The 12,083-nt window shown below is 47.8% G+C and overlaps 1 long non-coding RNA gene across 1 annotated transcript; it reads left to right on the plus strand.

The window, feature by feature from the left end:
* Positions 1–1,670: 1,670 nt before the first annotated feature.
* Positions 1,671–9,644, plus strand: LOC142492143 (uncharacterized). The gene is made up of 3 exons (XR_012800772.1): positions 1,671–1,786; positions 2,890–3,044; positions 9,297–9,644. It is a non-coding gene; the product is annotated as an uncharacterized LOC142492143 (long non-coding RNA).
* The last annotated feature ends 2,439 nt before the right edge of the window (positions 9,645–12,083 follow it).

Below are 12,083 nucleotides of genomic sequence, written 5' to 3' on the forward strand. Positions count from 1 at the left end.
GCTGGATCCAGGCTCATTTTCTCATTGAGATACATGGGTTATATACCTTATCGGGATCTGCTTCACCTACCGAGCACTAGCTTTTGAGTTTCGTAACGTCTCCATATTCTGTATATTACTAGTAGCTTAAGATGTCGCATTTGATGGATGTACACAATTACATTTTTTTTTTTTTTTTTTTTTAATTTGTTTAGTAAGTTTATTGAATTGTAGTATAGAGACTCCGTCTGCTGAACGCTGGTTGGCTGACTCATGGGGGGGGGGGACATGCGCATCTAAACAGCTTGACTGAGGGCAGCTGACTGCCTATAGGACGTCATTGCACATGTGCAGAGGGGGGGGACCATCCGGGTGGCGCCACGACAGCAGTTGGAGATAGAGTCTTCGTTTGGTGGCAATGCGCATGACGCAGTAGGGATGGACCCACCACACGCAGGTACCTAATTAACTTATGACTTATAGAGTACGGATACTATTCGTGGAGATGTCATATGGTACTGGGATAGCATGACGTGTGGATTGGGGGCCGACCTAGTGACGTCATCACGTTTTTGGCGTGAAACTGAACTACAAGGTGTATGCTTTAAAAGGGGAGGGGGTTTGTGTGTCTAGTATACTCCTTGATAAAGTGCTTGACGCACGAAACATGGAGGAAGTTTTTACACTTCTGTATATGATGGACGAATAAATAATATTTTTTACTAACTTTTTGACCCACTCTCTTTGGCGGTGCGCTACATTCCTCTGGATATTGCATTGGTGGGCAGTATAACTATTAGTTGGCATTTAAACTATTAGCAGTTTTGCATGGGATACAGTCTGAGTGTGCATCAGCTTTGGTGTTATTGATATCCTTGCAATGTTTGCCTGCATTGAACTTTGTGTACACTCATTCTCTCCCTGTGGGGCTGGAGTTTGATAAATAACATTGACTTGTTTTTTCACCTGGATTAAACCTTTGGATTTTGATCAATAACATTGACTTGTTTTTTCACCTGGATTAACCATTTCCACTTGGATTTACTTCATTCGGTGTAGTACTTTAATTTAGGGAATTTTCACAGGGTAGAAAGGGGAGTACCATTGGACATTTTTTGCCCTTTGGGAACGGGCCTGTTGAAGGGGTCTTAACCCCAAAACGTCCATTGCCCTCCTTCCCCTGCATCACCTTTGTTTGCACTCCCTCCCCCTTCCCCTCCCTCAACATTGTGGGTTTTCCTCCCCTTTCTCCCTGGTGTCTCCCCTCTTCCCTTGCGTTTTGTTGCTATATTATCCCATACCCCCTGTTGGTATGTGTTCTATTTTTCATTAAATAATTTTGGCATATACCTATTTTCATTTGTCTTTTTGAGTGCTGGGAACAGGGCCGCCAAGAGGAGGGAGGGGGGGGGGAGGGGACAAAGGATACTGGTGCCAGGTAAACTAAACTTTAAAAAAAAAAAAAGTGCCGGGTCTCCCTATTGGCAGCGCCGGAAGTCAGCTGCTGGGTATGCTTCCAGCGCGCCAGCGTGAGAGGGAGGTCTGGCGGGTGCAGGAGCAGCCTCGTGGGACAGGTGCCTGCCGCCGGGCTCCCCACTGCACATCGCCCCCCACTGCAGCATCGCCCCCACCACCGGGACACCCCCTGCAGCACTGGGCCACCCCTAGCAGGCTGCAGCATCGCCCCCCCCCTACCTGCAGGACCGTGCCACTCCCTGCAGCAGCGGCCGTCCCCAGCCTCATGCAGCCGGCTCCTCACTCCCCCCCCCCACCGGCATCTACTGGACCCGGCATGATCATCCACAAGGTAAGTCTTTTTTTGGGGGGTGGGGGGGCTTGGGGGAATTTTTTATATGTATGGGGAGCTTTTTTTAAATCTATTGTGTGTGTGTGTGGGTGTATATATATAACACAAAAAACAATACATATAACCCTCTCGATATAGATATATATCTTACTGGGAATGTGTGTGTGTGTGTGTGTGTGTGTGTGTAACATATACACACACACATTCCCAGTAAGATATATATCTATATCGAGAGGGTTATATGTATTGTTTTTTTTATATATATATATATATATGTATTGGGTAGGTGGGTTTATTGTATGCATTTGGGGGCGGGGAGGTTATATATATTTGAGGGGGTGGGGATTTTTTTTTTAATGTATTTGAGGGTGGGAAGTTTTTTGGTATATATCTTGGGGGGGAGGGAATGAGTTAGCGTGGGGTAAATGACAGAGGGAGAGGAGAGGGGGCGAGTGAGGAAAAGAGGGAGTAAGGCTGCGTCCTCGCTAGCGCTGAGCGGGCGGCGCTTACCGCGGTTACTTACATATATATAGGTATATGTAAGTCCCCGCTCACGCGGTGCTCGTGCGCGGGCTCACGCGGTGCTCGTGCGCGGGCTCACCTGCACTCGCCCCTTATGTAAACAAAAAAGACTAACTTTCTAGCGCGCTCAGCTACCCGCAATGCCCCCAGAGCACGCTTGCGTAAATGCCAGGACACCCGTCACTCATGCTTGGAGCGCTTTCCAAGCGTGGGCGCGCTCGGCGCCAGCGGGGCCGCAGCCTTCGTGAGAAGCAGAGGAGAGAAATACATGCGAGGTGGGAGAGTGAGATGGGGTGAGACAGAAGGGAGAGAAATACATGGGAAGGGGGGAGAAAGTGTGGGGGCTAGTGAGGTGTGAAATGGGGCGGGGGGCGGCGGCGGGCAATACCGTCGACACGGGGGTGGGCCCTGCTTAAAATGTTTGTCCCGGGCCCCACGATTTCTGTTGGCGGCCCTGGCTGGGAACAGTATTTTATTATCTATTGTTGTGGAGGAAATAGGGTTTCTCCTTTTTTCTACGCTGCACCTGTCAAATTTCACGTATGCTACTGTGAGTGCTGTCTATTTTTGTTTTATCATAGTGGTTCAACACTCCAATCAATATCAACAACTGGGGTTCTGTGAGAGGATCAAAAGGGTGCTGTGGAATTTCCCCAATCTACTAGAGCAGGGCAGTTCCTCGGTTTTGATTGGCTGCAAGGTAATGCAGCCAATCATGTGTGTCCCCGTGCCCACAGTAAGTGGTTAGACATTAGATAGAAGCACAGAGCTACAGTGCAAATAAAACTGGTTAAAAAAAAAGTGTCCCAGAAAATAGGAGGGGAAATCTTAACACACAGAAAATACATATACTTCCCAAGTTTATCACTGCAGCAAAGGTTCTCTCCACCTTTACTCCTGATGAAGAAACCTATTAGGAGGGCTACAGATCCCGACCTACAGGAAAAGAAATGAAAAGCTATTGATTGCTCTACTTTTGTGCTAGTTTAGAGGGGCACTGTGGCAGGACGGCCTGTAGCCGAGGTCAGGGAACAGTCCACACGTATAGTTTCAGGATAAATAAAAACGCTCAGTGGCTTTATTTCTCCACAGTAACATACAGTAACATGCGGGTACACTGTCCCTTTAACAAAATAAATCCTGCTCCACTTTGGGAGAAAAACTGACTAATAACACAGCAGACCTATCTAGCAGGCTGGCTGGCTGGCTGGCTAAACCAGAACCAAACCATAAGGGTACTTTAAGCAGTCAGTAAACAAATGAATAATCCTTACTTTAGTTGAAGTAGTCTTTGGTGAAATCCCTCTGGCTAAGGGCTCACGCAGCAGTGTGCTTCTCTCTCTCTCTCTGGCAGCTACTGCCAGTCACATGATCCTTTATCTACCTTGCTGGCTCTCAGGTGTCAGCTAAAGAGTTCTGATTTCCTAACTTCCACCTGAGTTAACCCTTATGAGTGCTGGATGAAGCACTCAGACATATGTCTCTCAGGCGTAACTGATAGGAGTTGACTTCACTCTGTCACATACCTCCCCTGTTTGTGTGTGGCTAGTGTCCCACACGGCTGAAGCCCGACCCTCCACTCCTTCCCTTGACAAAAAATCAGCATTTCCATGGTCCTTTCCAGGTCTATGCTGAATATCAAAAGAGAAGGGTTGGAGGGCAATATACCACCTGGTCAACCTTGGATTTGTGTCCTTCATGGTGTTTAACCACTTCAAGGGCGCATGGTCAGTGACCAGGGTGAAGTGTACTCCGGCAACATAATGTCTCAAGGCCTCAATTGCCCATTTTACAGCGAGGCACTCCTTCTCAATAACGGAATACCTCACTTCCCTTGGGAACAGCTTCCGGCTGATGAACAGTATGGGGTGTTCAACACCATCAAATTGCTGACACAGCACTGCTCCAAGTCCTACCTCTGAGGCATCCGTCTGGATGATGAAGGGCTCTTTAAAATCTGGGCTCCGAAGAGCGGGGCCCTCTGACAGGCACTTTTTTTAGCATGTCAAAGGCGTCTTGGCACTCCCAAGACCATTTAACTTGGGTCGGGGCACTCTTTTTTTGTCATATCTGTTAGGGTGCAGATATTTCTGAAAAATTGGGGATAAACCGCCGGTAATACCCTGCTAACCCCAAAAGGGAGTGGACCTGTGTCTTTGTCTGTGGGGTGGGGACTTCCTTTATGGCGGCCACCTTGCTAGCTAGTGGCCTTACTATCTTTCCCCCAACGGCATAGCCCAAGTACTTTGTAGTGGATTTACCCAGGGCACATTTTTTTGGATTTGCAGTGAGCCCTGCTTCTCTTAAGGACGTTAGGACTGCCCTTAACCTTTCTATATGAGACTGCCAGTGTCTGCTATAGATGACAATGTCATCCAAGTAGGCCGCGGCATATGCCCTATGGGGTCGTAGTACCTTGTCCATTAACCTTTGGAACGTGGCTGGAGCCCCATGTAACCCAAATGGCATAGTGACGAATTGGTATAAACCGAGAGGGGTGGCGAAGGCAGTTTTGCATTTGGATTCTTCCACTAGAGGTATCTGCCAATATCCTTTCGTGAGATCTAGGGTGGAGATATATTCTGCTTTACCAAGCGAATCAAGCAATTCATCCACCCTAGGCATTGGATAGGCATCGAATCTGGATACAGCATTTACCTTTCGCAGATCCACGCAAAACCTCACCTTCCCATCTGGTTTAGGGACCAACACTATAGGGCTACACCATTCGCTGTGGGACTCCTCGATCACGCCCAATTCCAACATGTCTATTATCTCCCTCTCTACCAGGTCTTTTCGGCCCTCTGGCAATCTATAGGGAAGGGACCGTACTTTTACGCCAGGTTCTGTCTCAATCCTATGGGACACTAAATCAGTCTGCCCTGGCAGCTCAGAAAAAACATCTGGGAACTGGTCACATACATCAAGTAGGTCTGACCTTTGTTCCGTTGTTAACTGCTCTCCCATGGGAACCTGATGGTCAGTGTACGTACTACCCTTTGGAAGCTTTGGACCCAAATCCGTCTCTCCTTCCCGAGGGTGAATGAACAGCGATCTCATCGTTTTCCAGGGTTTCAGGAGGTTCACGTGGTAGATTTGTTTACCCTTCCTGGACCCTGGTTGAGAGATCTCATAGTTCACTTCCCCGGTGCGGCGGAGAACTTGGAAAGGACCCTGCCACTTCGCAAGGAGTTTACTCTCTGATGTCGGTAGTAGTAGCATCACTTGGTCCCCAGGTTGGAAGACCCTCAAGCGAGCATTTTGGTTGTACTGCCTCTCTTGACGTTCTTGAGCAGATTTGAGGTTTTCCTTCGCAAACCGACCTATCATGTCTAGGCGGTTTCTAAGGTCTATGACATACTGAAGGGTATTCTTGGAGGGGGAGGGCTCCTCCTCCCAGGATTCCTTCAGTAGGTCGAGAATACCCCGAGGTTGGCGTCCATATAGGAGCTCAAACGGGGAGAAGCCTGTGGATGATTGGGGAACTTCTCGTACCGCAAACAACAGGAAAGGGAGAAGTTCATCCCAAGCTCGCTTTTCAGTGTCCACAAACTTCCTAAGCATAGTTTTTAAAGTACGGTTAAACCTCTCTACCAATCCATCAGTCTGAGGATGGTAGACCGAGGTCCGGACGGATTTTACCTCCAATAACTTCAGGACATCCTGCATTAACTTTGCCATGAAATTTGTTCCCTGGTCAGTTAACATTACTTGGGGAAGTCCTACCCTAGAAAACAGTACTAACAGCCTGTGAGCAACCTGTTTAGCAGTGGCTGATCTCAGAGGGAAGGCCTCAGGATACCTGGTGTCATAATCAACAACGAGTATAAATTTATGTCCCTTCGCAGAGGGTTCTAAAGGTCCGACCAGATCTACCCCAATTCTCTCGAATGGGACGGCTACCAAGGGCAGAGGAACCAAAGGAGCCGGCTTCTGTCCTTTTTGGCTAGTTAACTGGCATTCAGGACATGTCTCACATAGTTTCATGATGTCACCATGTATGCCTGGCCAGTAAAACCGGGACGAGATGCGGTCCGTGGTCTTATCTCTGCCCAAATGACCACCACATGGGAGAGTATGGGCTAGGGTAAACACTGTTTTAATCAACCCTTTAGGGACTAGCATCTGTCAAATGACCTCCCCTATTTGTGTAACCTTATTCACACGATATAGTATGTCATTCAACAGTTCAAAATGTGGAAACACTTTTACACCTTGTTCATCTATTATCTTGTTGTTGACCTGTACCACCTTCTCATATTGTCTAGCCAGAGCTGGGTCCTCCCTCTGCCTCTGACGGAAGTCAGGAAGATCCAGGTCTGGCAACACTCCCGTATCTATCTGTTCCCCACCCTGGTCATCCCCGGCCATGACCTGCAGTCCTTTGGGCTGACTAATGTTACCAAAAGTCCCAGCCTTTCTTAACCAGTCCTCTTTTTCCGCACGTCTCTGTTTGCGTGTCTTTGGGACATGGTGTCTACGGGGGAAAATCTCTGGGGAAAAAGGGAACAAGTCTCCGGGCTTCTCCGGTACCAGTGAAGTAGGCTCCGTAGGAGTAGGGGCCAACAATGTTTCGAGGTAGGGCCAGTCTCGGACGAGTAGAACAGGAGCAGGTAGCCAGGGAGCAACTCCCACTAGTAGGCTAGCCTCTTGATCCTGGATACGCAGTGTAACGTTCGCCGTCGGGTATCTCTTTGTATCCCCATGGATACACTCGATATTCCAAGGAGAGTCATAAGATAGTCTATTGCTTGGAATTAGGCCCTCTAGGATCAGGGTTTTTCCAGAGCCTGAGTCCAGCATGGCGTTTACTTTTGTCCCCTCCAGAGATGCTGGGACTAACCACGGATTGTGGTCCCCTCGGAGACAAGCTGTGGCAGTGGTTCTGCCATATGAACAGTCCATTTCCTCATCTCCTGAGTCCGCAAACTCGGTCGTCCGCGGAAGCTCTCGACGGGGCTCGGTGTTTGGACCTCTCCGCTGTTGGATGGGGTCCTCCCTTCTGGTTGGTGGGGTTATCCTCTCCACCGGGTGGGTGACAGGAGTCCAGGTTCTCGGGGAATACTGTGGGTGGCGGCCTCCCTTGAGTGATCCAGTGGCCTCGGACCCAGGATGGGCGTCTCTGCGGGAGTTTGTACCAGGAACCCTCCGAGATGGGAAAGGTTCTTCCGATCGGGTTGACTGGATCTCCTGAGCTGGCGGGTTGTAGACCCCTCGATTGTCTGCTCTCCTGCCTCTAGTATCACCGGAAGCAACTGGTGTTTGCACCGGCCGTTCCCAGCTATCCTGTTGGGTGTCGTCGCCCAGGAAGTTTTCCACCAAGCGGACCGCTGAATCCAGGGAAAATGCAGCGTGTCTTTTTACCTAGGAGCGGGAGGAGGGGGGCAGTATCTGTATGAACTGCTCGAGCACAAACTGTTCAAGGATCTCTGCCTTGTCATGTTTTTCCGGTTGTATCCACCTGGCACATAAGTCTACTAAGCGGTGGGCTACGACCCGAGGTCTGTCTCGGTTTGTATATTTGACTGTCCGGAACCACTGTCGGTAGGTCTCTGGCGTGAGGCCTAGGCGATCCAGAATAGCAGCCTTTAGTTTCTGATAGTCCATGGCCTCGTCCGCTGGAAGAGCCTGGTAGGCTGCCTGAGCTTCCCCTATGAGTAGTGGAGCCAGAGTCGTTACCCAGCGATCAACTGTCCAGCCGTGTGCCATGGCTACCCTTTCAAAAGTGAGGAGAAATGCCTCTGGGTCTTCGTTTGGCTTCATTTTAGGCAGCATCACCGGTGGGTTATTTGGAATCCCTGGTCTGCCTGGGGTTGGGCCTTCGACCAGCAGTTGGAGTAGCTTTTCCTCTCGCCGGGCCTGTTGCTCATCTTGCTGGGCTTGTCGCTCAGCTTGCTGGGCCTGTCGCTCATCTTGCTGGGCTTGTCGCTCTGCTTGCTTCTCTGCTAGCTGGAGCTGTTGCTCAAGAAACTGAGAAAAAAATTTCTCCATTTTTTTTTTGTGTGGCCCTTCAGATACAGGGGCCGTCCGACATCCCACTTCTGACACCACCTGTGGCAGGACGGCCTGTAGCCGAGGTCAGGGAACAGTCCACACATATAGTTTCAGGATAAATAAAAACGTTCAGTGGCTTTATTTCTCCACAGTAACATAACATGCGGGTACACTGTCCCTTTAACAAAATAAATCCTGCTCCACTTTGGGAGAAAAACTGACTAATAACACAGCAGACCTATCTAGCAGGCTGGCTGGCTAAACCAGAACCAAACCATAAGGGTACTTTAAGCAGTCAGTAAACAAATGAATAATCCTTACTTTAGTTGAAGTAGTCTTTGGTGAAATCCCTCTTACTAAGGGCTCACACAGCAGTGTGCTTCTCTCTCTCTCTCTGGCAGCTACTGCCAGTCACATGATGCTTTATCTACCTTGCTGGCTCTCAGGTGTCAGCTAAAGAGTTCTGATTTCCTAACTTCCACCTGAGTTAACCCTTATGAGTGCTGGATGAAGCACTCCGACATATGTCTCCCAGGCGTAACTGATAGGAGTTGACTTCACTCTGTCACAGGCACATTTTGGAAAATGTATATTTGCAGTCTCTGAAAATCTACAAATCAAACTACAGTTTGTAGACCCAGCAAATGTTATTCAGTCTCCACAGAACCCCACTTGTCTCTCGCTCCCCCTATATCTTATGGTTATCCTCATAAACCCAACTCTTATATTTTGGGGGAAGAAGAGGGGTTTGTACTGTGCCAGGAGAGCAGAAGACTAGCAATAAGTCTCAGCATCTGATAGTTCCAATGCAATAAATAGCAGTATAACAAAAAGCAATGGCTCTCTTCCAGATTTATAGCCGCTTTAATTAAAATCTCTCTAACCACACTTCCCCCCCCCCCCCAGTGTTAACCCATTGTATTACACTTTTACTACCCCCAAAAAAAGTGCTTGTATTTTTCACATTTGTCTGAATGTCTACTTTGTCACCTAGGGCTTCACAGCTAGAATAAGTGAGATTCCTGCCATTCAGAAATTCCTGGCGCCCGGGAAGTCAGCGGAAACCTCAACTCGATGATAAATATGAGGAGACAGTGAGGGCAGTTCTCCAGATGTACTAGAAAGTGGCTTTCAATTAGTATGTGTATTGAAATCCGGTAACAGCAAACAATGTCTAATGCAACTAAATATCTAAATTGTTACTATGCCCTTCTAACTTTACAATACTCTTATGATCTCTTCTTGCTGTGAAGATTAGAGGTTGGAGAACTGGACCTGCCAGAAAAATATAATAAAAGTTGTGTAGAATAAGCCCACATATACAGTTGTGATTACATTTGTACAAAGCATAAGGTGTGTGATTTGTTTTTGTTTGTTTTTTGGAGGGGGGTGGAGGAGGATGTTGGTTGTTCTTTAATCCGTAAGGGTATTGAAAAAGGATGGATACTACAGGAGAGAATGGTGTCAGGTTGTCGTGAACTATGTAATACTGACTTTTTGGCCTAAGGTGGTGGACATAGGAACATGGCCGACGGCGACCACGTGCTGGGGAGGTGATTGTCATTCCAGGGCCCACTTCGAACCCTCTGGCGGGACGATAGGGACATGCTCCTTTCATAGCCTGATTTCTTTTAATTTAGATTGGGCGCCCCGGGTCTGAATCTTGGCAGCGCCCTCAAATGTAACCCCCTTTCCCTATGCCTAAGGGAAACCGCAGGCGATTACATGTTCTGCTGTCACCTGTACACTCACTATGACTGTGAAGGAGTCCCCAGGCCACCAATTAAAGCATTATGCCCAGCTGGGGGGCCCCTGAGTCATAAAAGGTGACTGTGGAGTGTCAGTTCTGCAGCCCAGTTGTGGTATATAACTGTTGGTATAATAAAGATGTATGTGGTTTTACTGTTCCAGGAGTGCCAGCCAGCGGGGATGTGCAGAGTGTGAGTTTAAGAGGTGATTTTACGGTAAAATGTTGTCAGGGTGTGTTTGGGTAGATGGGGGCCACTGTTGTGGGGTACCCTGAAACATGTACTCAGGAATTCCCCCAGATTCCTGAGGACATGAGTAACACAGATCACGGACAAAATCCTCCCTAGAACGCAGTTTGCAGCGCACTGCCAAATCCCCCTGCTTCAGCACAAACCAGGACAGTAAAACCGGGCAGGGAACTGAATTACCTTAAAGGTTCTCAGAATATGCCCAGACCCCAGTGTGGGGTTCAGTACATCTCTCACCAGGGATAAGGTGAAGAGAGTTATAGGGGTTTTAAGTTAAAATGTAGAATGTCAGCTCTTGGGCCCGGGCATTGTGTATGCATTACTGTGACTGTGAAAAATACCCACAACCTACACGGGGCATAAGGGGTTAATGTTTATCCCCACACTCCAGTCAGGTATAAGACTGAGCGGGGTTGTTTTATTAAAATAACAGGAAATGGGTATGAAGGGGTTAACATATATCTGCAGGTATAGCAGGGATTCCCCAGTATAGCAGAGGTACCCACATAAATGCCCAGGTACCCTGAATCCAGAATTGGGATAGGGGGAAATCATATAATGTGTTAAATGTATGAATTATGATAACAATGTTTTTGAATAAGGGGGAAAAGAGCATGGGTTTTAACCATCCCCAAGCTTAATATGTTTAAACTTTAGTCCTGCAGAGACTCAAAGTGGGCTTATGGCTAATAGTTCAAAGAGACATTAGTCCTAGAGGTGTTAAACCTTTTGTTGGCAGCAAGGGTGGTGATACTGCAAATGTATTATAAAAAATTGATGCATTAAAGCTATCCTAGTTTATGTGTGTTGACATTATAGACAGAAGGGGATTTTCTTCCATTCAGTCCAGAACAGGAGATGACACTTAGGGTGTATAATACTGGGCTTTGAAATGCTTAGCAGGAAACCTCGGGGAGGAAGCCATGCATAATTAAGACTTCTGAGCCCCCATGTGATACGGTTCCCCTGTGTCTGGGATTGACATTTTAAGGTGTTACGTGGGGAGGAGGAGAGGTGAACATTTTGGCCTGACAGATGGCTAGGTATGCTAAGCGGCTGAAGTGCGAAGTTGACACATGCTCGCAGCATACATTGAAGCTTCTGCCAGGCTACCTGAAGCACTGGCAGAGCGTGCCCATAGGTGAGATTAGTAATTCCCACGCAGTGTTTGGCTGCACAGCATAAGGATAGGCTCTGTGTGTCTATAAAGATTCGTGCAGCCAATCAGAGATCAGTTCCATCTAAGAATTCCATCTTGTAAGAAGTTCCATCAGATTCATCTGAGCTATAGCGTGCGGTGCAAAGGTCATAACATCGTAACTAAGGATTGCACTCTGCTTCAAAAGTTTGTTAGATCTAAGGACTTTAAAACGAATTCTGCAAGGGTAGAACGAAGTTATTTAATTTGGCGAAGATATAGGGGTGGCTAGTTGCGCCCCTAGCCAAAAGACTGTCCTGTATCCTGCTCGCATATCAACCCCGCTCTGGGAATTGATACCTGGAGACCGGATTGCATGAACTTTCATTCCAGAAACCTTTTATTTCGTTCCAGTAAGTGTGTTATTCGTGATATTTTTGGGATTCGAGCTGTGTGTGTTCTTTATGTGAATAAATACAATTTATTTTATTTCATGCTTTATTCAATCAAAGGACCCAGATGGTAAAGTGTAATAAGCTTGGTCTATCAGGACACTCACAGAAGGCCTGAGCCTCCGCTTCTTGGAGCCTGGGGTGAGCTCTCTCTCGGTGCAGTGCCTCCACCCATGAGGGATCCCAGCGTTGGC

The sequence above is a fragment of the Ascaphus truei genome, chromosome 4 (assembly GCF_040206685.1).
Source record: "Ascaphus truei isolate aAscTru1 chromosome 4, aAscTru1.hap1, whole genome shotgun sequence".
NCBI classification, from domain to species: Eukaryota; Metazoa; Chordata; class Amphibia; order Anura; family Ascaphidae; genus Ascaphus; species Ascaphus truei.